Here is a 13,687-nt window from a genome sequence, read left to right on the forward strand (position 1 = left end):
ATTTTTTCAAAGCATGATCTTGATTTTGGTCGCACAGATAAAGTCAAGCATGAGATCAAGCTGTCAGATCCCACTGCTTTTAAACAGCGGCCAAGGCCCATCCATCCCCTAGATGTGGATGCTGTGCGTAAACACATTCAAGAACTGCTGCAGTCTGGTGTTATACGTGAATCCAACTCACCCTTTGCTTCCCCCATAGTTGTAGTGCGGAAGAAAAATGGTGCAGTACGTCTCTGTATTGATTACAGGAAATTGAACGCACAGACCATCAGAGATGCATATGCTTTGCCAAAGCTGGAGGACACATTTTCAGCACTGTCTGGCTCTACATGGTTCTCCACATTGGATTTAAAATCTGGTTACTACCAGATTGAGATGAATGAATCAGACAAGGATAAAACTGCATTTGTCTGTCCGCTTGGATTTTACGAATTCAACCGCATGCCTCAAGGGGTAACTAATGCTCCTAGCACCTTCCAACGCCTCGTGGAACGGTGCATGGGATACATGAATTTAAAAGAAGTGCTTGTTTTCATTGACGACTTAATAGTGTTTGCACCAACTCTAGAGGAGCATGAACTCCGGCTGAGGAAAGTTCTTCAATGCCTGAAAGAATTTGGTTTGAAGCTGTCAGTTGAAAAGTGTGTTTTCTTCCAGACATCTGTTCGCTACCTTGGACATGTAGTTTCAAGTGATGGAGTGGAGACGGATCCAGACAAGATTTCCACATTAACATCTTGGCCGGTTCCTCAGACTCTAAAAGAGCTCAGATCATTCCTTGGTTTCGCAGGGTATTGCCGCCGGTTTGTGGAGGGGTACTCATCAGTCGTCAAACCTCTCAATGAATTAACAGCTGGATATCCACCCAGCCAGAAAAAATCAAAATGGATGGGGAAGTTGCAACATTACCTTGACCCCAAAGAACCCTTTGCTTCGCGCTGGACAACTGCTTGCCAGCAGGCTTTTGAAGAGGTTATCCAGAAGCTGAGTACAGCTCCAGTTCTTGCCTTTGCAGACCCAGGTAAACCTTACATTTTACACACTGATGCTAGCTCTACTGGTCTTGGCGCAGTTTTGTACCAAGAACATGATGGGCGAAACAGGGTGATTGCATATGCCAGCAGAGGTCTGTCCCGCAGTGACAGTCGATATCCTGCCCATAAACTTGAGTTTCTGGCTCTCAAATGGGCAGTTACAGAAAAATTCTATGACTACCTGTATGGATCCGATTTTACTGTGGTTACAGATAGCAACCCATTGACATATCTGCTAACTTCTGCTAAATTGGATGCTACAAGCTACAGGTGGCTCTCTGCTCTTTCAACTTTTACTTTTAAGATCATTTATCGGGCTGGCAGGTTAAATGCGGATGGTCTCTCTCGGCGACCTCATGCCAAACAGGTGGCAGATCCTTTATCTCTGAAGGAGAAGGAAATAATATTGAAGTTTACTGAACAACATCTGGAACATCCATCCTGTATTTCCATTGACCAGCACTCAGTTCAAGCAATATGTGACAGGCAACTGGTGTACAGTTCACCCAACCTGGACCAAGTTGCTGCTCTTGTGCAAACTCTCTCCATTAACACTGACAGTTTACCAGACAGTTTTGTTAATGATCTACAGTTCTTTTCACCTGTTGTGCCATCTTTTTCTGAAGGTGAAATTGCTGACAAACAACGGGCCGATCCAATCATTCAGCACATCATTGCTCAGTTGGAACGAGGGGAAAACCCACCACCATTTCTGGGGGAACAGCTCCCCGATCTGCCATTACTCCTGCGAGAGCTTACACGCCTGGAGCTCCATAATAATGTTCTTGTCAGGAGAAGGAATATTGGAGGTGAGCTTTCTTACCAACTTGTACTTCCAGAGGAATGGCGGGCTGAGGTCCTCAACCAGCTTCATGACCAGATGGGCCATTTGGGTACAGAGAGGACTCTGGACCTGGTTAGATCTCGGTTCTTCTGGCCACGAATGGCAGTTGATGTCTGCAATAAACTTAAGAGCTGTGAGAGATGCATCCGAAGAAAAGCACAACCTGAGAAAGCTGCACCTCTTGTTAACATTAAAACTTCAAGACCACTCGAACTTGTCTGCATGGACTTTCTCTCAATAGAACCAGACCGAAGCAACACCAAAAATGTCCTTGTGATAACCGATCATTTCACAAAATATGCTGTTGCAGTGCCAACCCCAAACCAAAAAGCTAAAACGGTAGCAAAAGCTCTATGGGAGAATTATCTTGTCCATTATGGGATGCCAGAGCGTCTCCATAGCGACCAAGGGACTGATTTTGAATCTCACACTATCAAAGAGCTCTGTCAGATCACAGGAATCCAAAAGATTAGGACCACACCTTACCATCCCCGTGGCAATCCTGTGGAATGATTCAACCGAACACTCTTAAACATGTTGGGTACTCTGCAAGAAGAAGATAAAATTCATTGGAAAGATTTCGTGAAGCCGCTGGTACACGCTTACAACTGTACCCGAAATGATGTCACTGGGTACTCCCCATATGAACTGATGTTTGGTCGGCAACCCCGCCTTCCTGTCGACTTGGCTTTTGGACTGCCTGTGTCTGAAAAACCATCTACATCTCATTCACAGGACGTTGAAAAGCTCAGGTCATGTCTCAAAGAAAGTTACAAGATTGCAACTGAAAACTCTGAGAAAGTCATGTGGAAGAACAAACTCAGATTCGACAAGCAAGTCACAGCTGCAGAACTCTCAGTTGGAGATAGAGTTCTGGTTAGAAATGTCAAACTACGAGGCAAGCACAAGCTCGCAGACCGGTGGGAATCAGATGTGTATATTATCCAGAAGAAAGCCGGCACTCTTCCAGTATACACAGTTAAACCAGAAGGCAAAGATCGTCCCATCAGGACGCTCCACCGTGACCTGCTGTTGCCTTGTGGCTATTTGTCCCCAGCCTCTAAATCGGAACAGTTAAAGCCAACATCGGTGATTGCACCCGTGACTTCAGAAATTGTAGATCTTTCAGACCCCGAAAATGAAAGTGTTCTTACCTGATTTACCCGATTACTCCAGCTCTTCTATCACCCGAATTACAACTGAGGTCGACTTACCTGCTCCTCCATCTACTGTCGCTCCTATGCCTGTGGATCCGCCTGGCCAGCATCCTCAGAGCTCTTTGGAAGAAACAGTTGGTGAAGAACAGGAAGAGGAGTCTGGACCTGAACCTATTGTTGAACTGGATATGGAACCAACAGCTGAGGATGAACCAGATTCTGCTGACTCAGAGCCTCTCGAGGAAAATTCCTCCTCTCAATCAGGACCTGTCTCCCCTCACCCAGAATTTGCATCCTCTCCAGAACACTCCACCATGTTGAGTGATTCTACTGCTTCAAAACTCTCCAGTCCAGATCCTGAACCACCTGTCCGATGCTCTATTCGAATACGTCAGCCACCAACTCGTCTGCAGTATTCGACACTTGGGCATCCACTTCTGCAAAGTATTCAGTCCCTGTTTCAAGGACTCAGCACAGCCCTTACATCAGCTCTGGAACTGGAGGAGACCTCTGACCTCTACTTCATTTGACAGTGTGGTGTGTCACCAACCGCTTGCATGTACGAGGCCGCACATGAGTTTGGGGGGGAACCTGTAACCCGCAATTAGTCAAGGACTTTTATTTTTGTGGGCCCACTTCCTGTGTTGCCCCAAACTCTGCTAACTTATTTAAAGCCCCGCCTCCAGCACGCAGTTCTGAACATCTTCACCTGTTTCCACTGTGATTGTGGCTTGCTGCTGGCGTCTTCCACCCAAACTGGTCCAAATCTTTGAACTTACTGATTTGATTACCTGGTGAGTTGTTATGAGATAGCAGTATTGTTTTTATATGTGAAACTTCTGCTTGATTGCTCATTAGAGCATTGTTTTATTAGAATTGTGGCGTTGGTTACCAGGGACGTCAACTGGATTCTGTCACAGCTGATTGTGGTTAAGTACGCCCCACTCTCTCTTGAAAAGGTACCTTGTTGCTGATTTTGTGCATGTTCTGGCACGTTTTTATTGATGCTGAAGAAATGAAATTGATCAGAACAAAATGTAGCTACACTTAAGTTGATATTGCGCAGTATATTTATTTTCTTTCTCTCACTCTGCTTGAGTATTTGACAATTAAGTTATTTTATTTTTCTTTATTTTTGAAGTGTACTTTCACTTTGACTTTAACTTTAAATTGATGACCATAAATTGAATAGCTTAAAATATGATTGATGCTCTTTTTGTTTTACTTTATTTAAATTATGGTTAATTTAACCTGATTATTGAGATGTTTGATCATGTCAAATTATTAGGAATCTATGCATAAACTAATGCCTAAATTTAATTACTTCATTTGTATGTTTGTACATGATTGTTTTTGATAAAATACTTAATGGGTTCTTCTGACCTTTTAGGTCGGGTTTTTTTTTTTTTCTCCCTCTTGTTGGATCAGATCCTCATCCGGATCTGAAGATGGCGAGCTAGGAAAGATGACAATGGACTTTATGATTTTGTAATTAATTTATTCTGAGTCAATGATTTTGTCTCATCATCATACTGTTGTTGTTGTTTGTTTTTTATTCAAATCACTCAATATATATACACCAAAACTAAGAACACTGCCTCCTGTTTTCATTCACACCTCAGGCTCCTTAAAAGGACAATCTTCTGATGCTGCTTTTGTAGCCACAGTTAGCTGCCTAGCCCATAACTGTTACAAAAAGATCAAATTGGATATATAATGATAAATAAACTTAGTGAGTATTCAAAAGAAATATTGTTAGAAATATATAATAAAATATGGGAATGTGGGAAATTACCTAAAAGCTGGAAAGAGGCTGTAGTAATACCAGTTCCAAAACCAGGGAAGGATTGTGCAAATCCTGTAAACTATAGACCGGTTGCATTCACATCATGCTTGTGTAAGATTATGGAGAAAATGGTAAATGAAAAAATAACATTTTATATAGAAACTAAGGGTTCCTTGGCTAAATATCAAAGTGGTTTTAGAAGGGGAAGGAACACTATGGACTCTGCCGTTTGTTTACAACATGAAATTAAAAAAAGCTCAGGTTAATAAAGAGAGTGTTCTGGCTGTATTCTTAGATATAGAGAAAGCCTATGACATGATGTGGAAAGAAGGATTAATGTTCAAACTAAGGGATATTGGCATTAATGGCAGATTATATTATTGGCTTGAAGATTTTTTTTAGTAGATCGGATTATACAGGTAAGGATTGGACAGACTTTATCAGAAAATTTTGATATTGATAATGGTATTCCACAAGGTAGTATTATCAGTCCATTATTGTTTTCAATTATGATTAACGATATATTTGAGGAAATAGAGAATGACATGGGTTGCTCTCTTTTTGCTGATGATGGGGCTATATGGAAACGTGGAAAAAATGAAAAATTTCTTGTTAAAAAGGTACAGGATGCAATTTATAAGATTGAGCAATGGTCTTATAAATGGAGTTTTAAATTTTCTGTTGATAAAACGAAACTTATACTTTTTACAAATAAAGTAAATCGGGAAATAAAATTGAAGTTATACAATCAGGACATTGAGAGAGTAAAACAATTAAAATTCTTAGGATTATGGTTTGATGAGAAACTGAACTGGACATTTCATATTCAAAAGGTTATAGACAAATGTAAAAAGATACTGAATGTAATAAGATGTTTAGTCAGATACGATTGGGGTGCAGATACACAAGCATTAAAATTAATTTACATAAGCCTTATAAGGTCAACAATAGATTATGGTTGTTTAGTATATGGGTCAGCTTCAGACACAGCTCTCAGAAAACTGGATACAATTCAATACCAGGCTTTGAGATTAATCTCAGGGGCAATGAAAACAACTTCAGCTTCAGCTCTACAGGTAGAGATGGGAGAAATGCCACTAACGTTAAGAAGGAGACAATTATCATTAAATTATTGGGCTAATCTAAAGGGACACAGTCAAAATCATCCTGCACAGGTAATTTTACAACAGTGTTGGGAGATGTTATTTCATGTCTTGAAAATAATACAGGAAACAAAGGAATTAGAAATACATAATTTAAAAATCAGTCCAACTGTGCCATTATCAATAATTCCACCGTGGATTATACCTGAGGCCAATGTAGACTTAACTTTGTTACACAGAAGGAAATTAGATAAAACATTCATATGTAACTCAACAATAGTACAAGAGTACATAGAGAAATATTATGATTATGTAAAAATTTATACAGATGCTTCCCAGAGTCCGTCAGGTGATACAGGAGTAGCAGTTATAATTCCAGAATTTAAACTTAACATAGGGAAGAAACTGAAGGACTCTCTGTTTATACTGCAGAAATGGTTGCAATAATGTTGGCCATGGAATGGGTAGAAGAAACAAGACCTTTAAGAGCTATCATCTGCTCTGATTCAAGCTCATCATTAATCAGTTTACAAAGAAGTCACTCAGAAAGTCGTCCAGATATTTTGATAGACATTCAGCAAATAGTATATCGGATTCAGATGATGGGGTTAATTCTTGTTTCTATGGGTACCAGCACATATAGGAGTGAAAGGAAATGAAATGGCAGACAAGAAGGCCAAAGACTCTGCAAAGGGAAAAGAAATTAATGTAAGAGTATCTTTTAGTAAATCAGAGACTAAAAGTATTATTAAAAGAAAAATTAAAGGAAAATGGCAGAAGCAGTGGGAAGAGGATGTAAAAGGAAGATGGCTCTATAGAATTCAAAGGAAGTTTGGAGGAAATAGAAGAGGTGTTGGAAGAAATAGATTACAGGAAAGAATAATAACTCGGCTACGGTTAGGTCATTCAGGACTTAATGCAACGTTACATATAATGGGGAAACATGACACAGGAAGGTGTGAGTTTTGTGGGGAAAGTGAAACTATAGAACATGTAATGTCTGTCTGTAGGAAATACCAGAAAGAAAGAACAGAAATGATAACGAGTCTTGAACGAGAAAAAGAACAGTATAATCTTTTACACTTATTAGGGAAAAAATATTTTGATTCAAGTCTTAAGATTATTTTTCGTTATCTAATAGTAACGGGGTTAATTAAAAGAATATAGTTTTTTTTTTTTTTATTTGCTTGCTAGTCCTGATTCACATTCCTTACTGGTGGTGGCGGTAATGCACCAAATGTTGTTTGCCAACCGCCATAAAAAAACAAGAAGAAGAAGAAGTCCGGTCAGACAATCTGGGGTGAGCAGCTTTGTTCTGACTAAGGTGAAGTACCCTTAATTGCTCTGATTGTCTCCCGAAAATGCATTTTTGGTTATTTGTCAATGTCATGCTTTAACTGTGGTGTGAATGTTACCCTGCAACCTTGGATGGCTGAGAGTAATGTATTAAAGATGATCTTCCCTCAACGTGTGATGCTGTGGTATGAGAAAGACGAGACACACACATTGAGCTTCCTTCACACTCAACCGGAAGATTTACTCTACTTGTGCGCTCAACCTTCTCTATGCCACCAACGCGACAGCGCCCCTAGCGGTTGTGTGTGGAATTGCACTAACTGACTGAACTAACACTAACGAACTTATTACAATGAAAAGTCAAAGATACAAAATGAAAAATTATTTTGGGGTGCCTATTTTCTTACTTATTCTTTTTATTTACTTATACCTTGTTTTTCACCCCTCTACATGAATTAAATTCTCTTAAACTAAGGTGAAGTCTCCTGGTGGTACCTGCCCGATCCAACCGACCCGGAGTAAAGGTGTTCGTACCTTTGCAACAAGCCCCACTTTAAATCTATTTAAAGCTTTTTGTTCATTGGCGTCCTTTGGAAACTATTCCCCTCTTCATTTGACATTTTTTGGCTTCTGGGAGTCCATCTGTGGAGGCTAGCTTTGCAGAACACGATTACAACTTGTCGGCTGAGGCTTGTGACAAAGTTATTATTGAAGATACTGAGTTGGCCGGGGCCACGTTTGATCCTTCTTGCAAGGAACAAAAGGTTAATTGGGACCACATACCTATTAAGAACCAAAACATGAAGAAAATGAAGCTACAGGAGCCTGAATGTAAGGAGGATGTAGCTAATGCTAATGCTAACACTATTCTTCATGCGTTGGGAGAACTTGACACAAAGATGGACAATCAGACTGAACTTCTGAAAAACATTGAAAAACGTATTGAGGCTAATACTGTTGCCATTGAGGTAAACATGAAGGCTGTATCAGAGCTCCAAGCTACAGTTGACCATCTTAAAAAAAATAAAATGCATCACTCAGGATCTCCTATGAAGACCAGGCCCGCTACAAGAGATGTTGGAACTTGAGGTTGACCAGACTACCTGAGATCGACGACAAAGACATACGGGATCCTCACAAGGATTATTCCTATCTCTGTGGATCGGCTGCATGACACGGTTGACACTGTTCACAGATTGGGGAAAAAGGCCACCGTCACCTCATCAAACAACCGTCCCAGAGCAGTCCTCAAACAGTTCAGTATGCGCACCGTACGGGATGAGGTTTGGAGGAAATCCAAAGATGCTAAAGTTTGTAAAGATATGCACATCAGCTTCAAGGAGGACTTTTCTAAGGAAGACAGGCTCGCCTGGGCTAAGCTGTGGCCGCTGGTCCAGGAAGCCATGAGCAGAGGCAAACGTGCGCACCTGAAGGAAGGCTTCACCCTGATCGTTAATTGAAGAGTGGACCCTGACTAACTGTATCTCTATATTCCTTTCATTCGCCCTCTCATGGTATGTTAGGTTTGTTTTTGTTTAATGGGCTATTGCACAGTTCTATGTAATTGGTATTGGCCAAGTTATCTCATTCCTGCTCATCGTTCCTGAGATTTGTTTTGCACAGCTATTGTTTTTATTTCATGTTCTCCTTACTGTCACTTAATACTAGGGGTTTAAAAAATAATGTCGAACGTAAGGCTATACTTTTCTTTACTGCAAGGAGCAAAAGGCAAACAGTTTTTTCTACAAGAAACACCTTTATCAAATGAGGAGACAAAATTTTGTAAACTTCAATGGGGAGATCAAATTTTCTATAGTCATGGTACGTCACATTCAGCTGGGGTTATGATTATGTTTTATAAATTCCCAGGTTCTTTGGTGGAACATATTGGTGATACCAATGGCCACTGGGTAACTGTAATAGTGGAAATTGATGGAATTAAGATCATTTTGGTATATGTATATGGCTATAATAGTAAAGTGATGAACATCAGTTTTTTTACTGACCTGAGCGAGTTGATAAAACAGTGGAAAATAAAATGCTTCACTGATCAGGTTGTCATGGGAGGTGACTTTAATGTAGCACCAGATGGATCAATTGATCATCTCCCTTCTAGAGGGCAGTATCACCTTTATGATGATATTTTTGTTACCTTAATCTCTAACACCAATCTGACAGACTGCTGGAGAATTAGAAACCCTAATATTAGTCAATGCACTTGGTTCAATCCTTCCAGAAATGGCCAATATTAGGCTAGATTACTGGCTAATCCCTCATAATATGGTAAATAATATTTCAAGTTGTGAAATTTCAGCGGCCCCTCTAACGGATCATTGCTCAGTTATTTTATCTCTCTCTTTGAATAAATGTAAACCATCTTCAAATTTAACTTGGAAGTTTAGTAGTAATCTGTTGCGTAATAATACCTTCTGTTTAGAAGTCCTGAACCTCATTGAGGATATTTCATTAATGGATCTGTCCTCCTTGAATAAGTGGGAGTGGCTTAAATTTAATGTTAGGACAGTTGTAATTAAGATAGGTAAACTTTCTTCAAATCAGAGGAGCCAGAAACAATCCCAAATTGTTAGCAATATTAACTCTTTATGTTCAAGATCAATTTTAATATCTGATGAACAGTGTCAACTTGTTTTCAAATCTCAACTTGATGACTTATTTCTAGATAAAGCAAGGGGGCTTTCATTCGCTCCAGGGCTCGTTGGATCGAGGAGGGTGAAAAGAACTCTTCATATCTTTTTCAATCTGGAGAAACAGAGACAGACCAAAAAGAAGATAGGGAAACTAAGGATTAATGGTAGTGTCACTGAAGACCCTGATTTAATAAATATAACAATTAGAAATTTCTATAGTAATCTATATTGTTCTAAATACTCTGAATCCAACTGTCAGTCCTTTTTTAATGAAATTCATGAATCTATTATATATAATATACATAGAAAGAATGGAATGCGGAAGTCACGTGGGTCATGCAGCGGCAAAAAGTTCCAATTCCAAACAGCAGCGGGTTCAACATTGAACGTAGTTCGTTCTCCGTGTTTTTCCGGTAAGTTGATGAAAATACGACACTTTTTTTGCCATTGTGAAGCGTTATCTGACTGTTCTGTACCTCAATTTATCAACATTAATACTTCATGTCGCCAGTTTTAGTTAAAGAAACATGTTAAATTGCTAGTTGTTTTAATTGCAGCTGCTCTGCAACACGACGGTTTAAACGGGTCAATTTCTAATTCAGCGTTTTAAAATATCTATTACTGCTTAAATTTTGGAAGGTGGTCTTTTTAAATTTATGATAATTCCAGTTACTGAACTCAACTAGAAAATATTTGGCCTTTTTTCCTGAGGGATTCATTCAACCTTTATTTCTACAGGTAAATCCCATTGAGCCTCGAGGACTCATTTACAAGAGAGACCTGGTTTAACAAAGAATGATGACAACATGACAACAAGATCGACGTAATTTAGTTCAAGTTATAGATCATTTATCAAAGACTGCAGCATAAATTGTGACATTATCATTAAAGAAAAACGTGATTGTGGAGATGAGTCAATGTTTTCATGTTTTCCAGGTAAACCAGAGGAGAATGACTTCATGAACTGAATGTTGCATTCAAAGTATCACAAAGGTACAAGATCTCATTTTCTGTCTTCTATTAATCAGTAACAGCTGAATTAAGATGTTTGAATAAAATTACTTTAACACCATAACCTTCACAAAGTTGGTATTTACTGCAGGACTGTTCATTTACATTAGTTTTATATTATTAGTTTATTGTTTGATAATCATGGGTCAAGTTGAGATGAGACTCTTTCAAGACAGAACAAGAAATAAGAATTATTACAAGAATATATCAGCATCAATAAACTGTAGGACAGTAACAAAAACACTTATTAAACTATCACAGGTACATTGAGATGGAGCTGGAAGTTATTCTTCCTGCCAGTTGCCTTCATCTGATCTTTTGTAAAAATATGTCAATTTATTTTCCATTAACATTTTTCTTCGCAGGACTGAGTTAATTTTCTTGTCTGTGAGTTTCTTCTGTCCTGCTCATGTATTTTTGTGTTCTAATTGTTCCCTCAGGTTGTTCATCTCTGTTCCCTGACTGCCTGTTGATCCATCCTCCTGGTCCTGTTGATCCATCCTCCTGGTCCTGTTGATCCTGGATCATCAGATCCTGACATGTTCCCGTCCTCTGAGGACACATTTTCATCTTTCCCTCATCTCTCGCCTCATTTCTGTTTCTTCCTCAGTCTCTGAAATTACAACGTCACTGTTAGAATGAAGATTATTGTTCAACAAAAAATATGGCATGTCTTATTTAACACTGTTCATACCAAAGTTTAATTTAGAACAACATGTGTGATCACTGGTCAGATCACTGGTCAGGTCACTGGTCAGATCACTGGTCAGGTCATTGGTCAGATCACTGGTCAGATCACTGGTCAGGTCACTGGTCAGGTCACTGGTCAGATCACTGGTCAGATCACTGGTCAGGTCACTGGTCAGGTCACTGGTCAGTGGAAGTTCTGCTGTTCTTCTCATCTGGTTCTGGTTGAACCTCCTTCAGTCTCACACGTCCTCACTGTGTCTCTGTGAACTGTCCTCTCTCTAAATGTGCCTGTAGAGTGACATTAGTTTATTTTCTGGCACATTTATTTGACAGTTAAACATTTTGAGCCCTGATTGAAAATGTTTGTGCAGATTAAATTTACAGCTCTCACTTTGTGATGATGATGATGGTGCTGACTTGAGATGATGTCATTAATAAACAGTATAAATAGTAGTAAAAGTACTTTATTAAAGCTTGCTTTACATTTTACACATTTTATAATAAATTGTTTGGAAATTTATTTTTGCACAATTGACACTTATTTTGTCATCTGTTATGATTTTAACTAGAAACAGTTTAATTTAAATTAACATTTTAATCAATGAATTTCAATTTTACAATAGTTGTCAGGCTACAATCAACTCAGTTATCAGGTACTTGGTTGCCATAAAAAAACGACAAATAGAACAATTATATTCAGGTCTCTCTTGTAAATGAGTCCTCGTGGCTCAATGGGAAGAACCTGTTTAAATAAAGGTTGAATTAATATCTTCTATAGACATGAAGAATTCATCCAGATGATCTAAGGTAAACTGGAGCAGATCTGATGCTGCATGGAGGACAACGTGGAGCATTCTCATGCAGAGAACATCAGAAATAGCTTTATAACAGGTGTTACTCTGAGCTTTTGTTTATCGTGTGTAACGTTATAAAACACTGACATGGCTATATTGATCATTGTATTGCATATACATGTTTTTTTGTTTTTTTTTTCAAATATGTTTGCAGTCTCGTTTCCTTCTAAAATGTAATGATAAATGTATCAGCCGCTTCTAAAAACGCTTTGATAAAATGCATAGTCTGTGAAATAATCAGTTTGTTCCTGTTCAATAATTACTGAAAGACGTCAGGTAAAGTAAGAAAAGTCGATTTATGTGTTGTGTTGCGCCAGCAGCCGCTCAAACTGACTGACAGCGATGAGCTGTTTGGAACTATTGAGAGCTGCATGAACCACGTGACCGCGTATCGGCGAGTTCAAAGAGTGTCGCGACTCTCTCTTTACAGGGCTCTGACCGCAGCCATAGTACGTCTAAAAACAGGGCGTTATTGGCAGATTGTGTTAACCACAGGCATATTATGTCTATGATGTTACTGGTCCAACATTAGCAGAGTCTCCATAACTTCTCTTTCCGCCTCGCTTAACACAGAACTTCCGGTTACATTTCAAAATAAGAGCAACATAAATGGGAGGGCTAAATGTTTGTTTTTTTTAATACCGAGCCATTACATTAAAAAACAAAATCCGTTTTGGTTGTTGAATAATGTGATAATAGTTACAATCGATTCATAAAAAAAGAAAAATAAAGTAACCAAATGATACTTAAACTGATTTTGGGACAAAGCACGTTTCCTTTAACTTCACATTTTCTTGTTCAACCTTTAAGAACAGTCACTGCAGATGAGTGATTGTCAGTTTCTGTAAGATTTCTGCAACTGGAGCAGGTTTCTGTTTACTGGTTAACTTCAGCTGTCTCACATTTTAAGGGTCAGTCCTACTCCATGTTTCAGCTCCTTTCATAGATCAGATCTCATAGAAGAACTTCTAAAGAGCTAATTTTGTTTTTAGCGTTTGTTTTGGGTCATTATCTCGTTACAGGACTCATGATGTTTAATGAAGACCAGACTTTTTGACAAATGGGAGCAGGTTTCGCTTCAGATGCTTCATATGTCATTGTACCCAGACCACACTCAAGCCAACCTGTGTCAGGTGCAGCCTACAACCAAGAACAAGAGAATCTTCTTGTGTTTGACAGCAGATTTAACGCTGGTTCTTAAAGACCTTCAGTTTTTAAAAAAAAGAGCTGACGTAACTTTTGTTTCAAGTTTATATATATATAT

Source organism: Nematolebias whitei, chromosome 10 (genome assembly GCF_014905685.2).
Source record: "Nematolebias whitei isolate Nwh7 chromosome 10, NemWhi1, whole genome shotgun sequence".
Classification (NCBI taxonomy): Eukaryota; Metazoa; Chordata; class Actinopteri; order Cyprinodontiformes; family Rivulidae; genus Nematolebias; species Nematolebias whitei.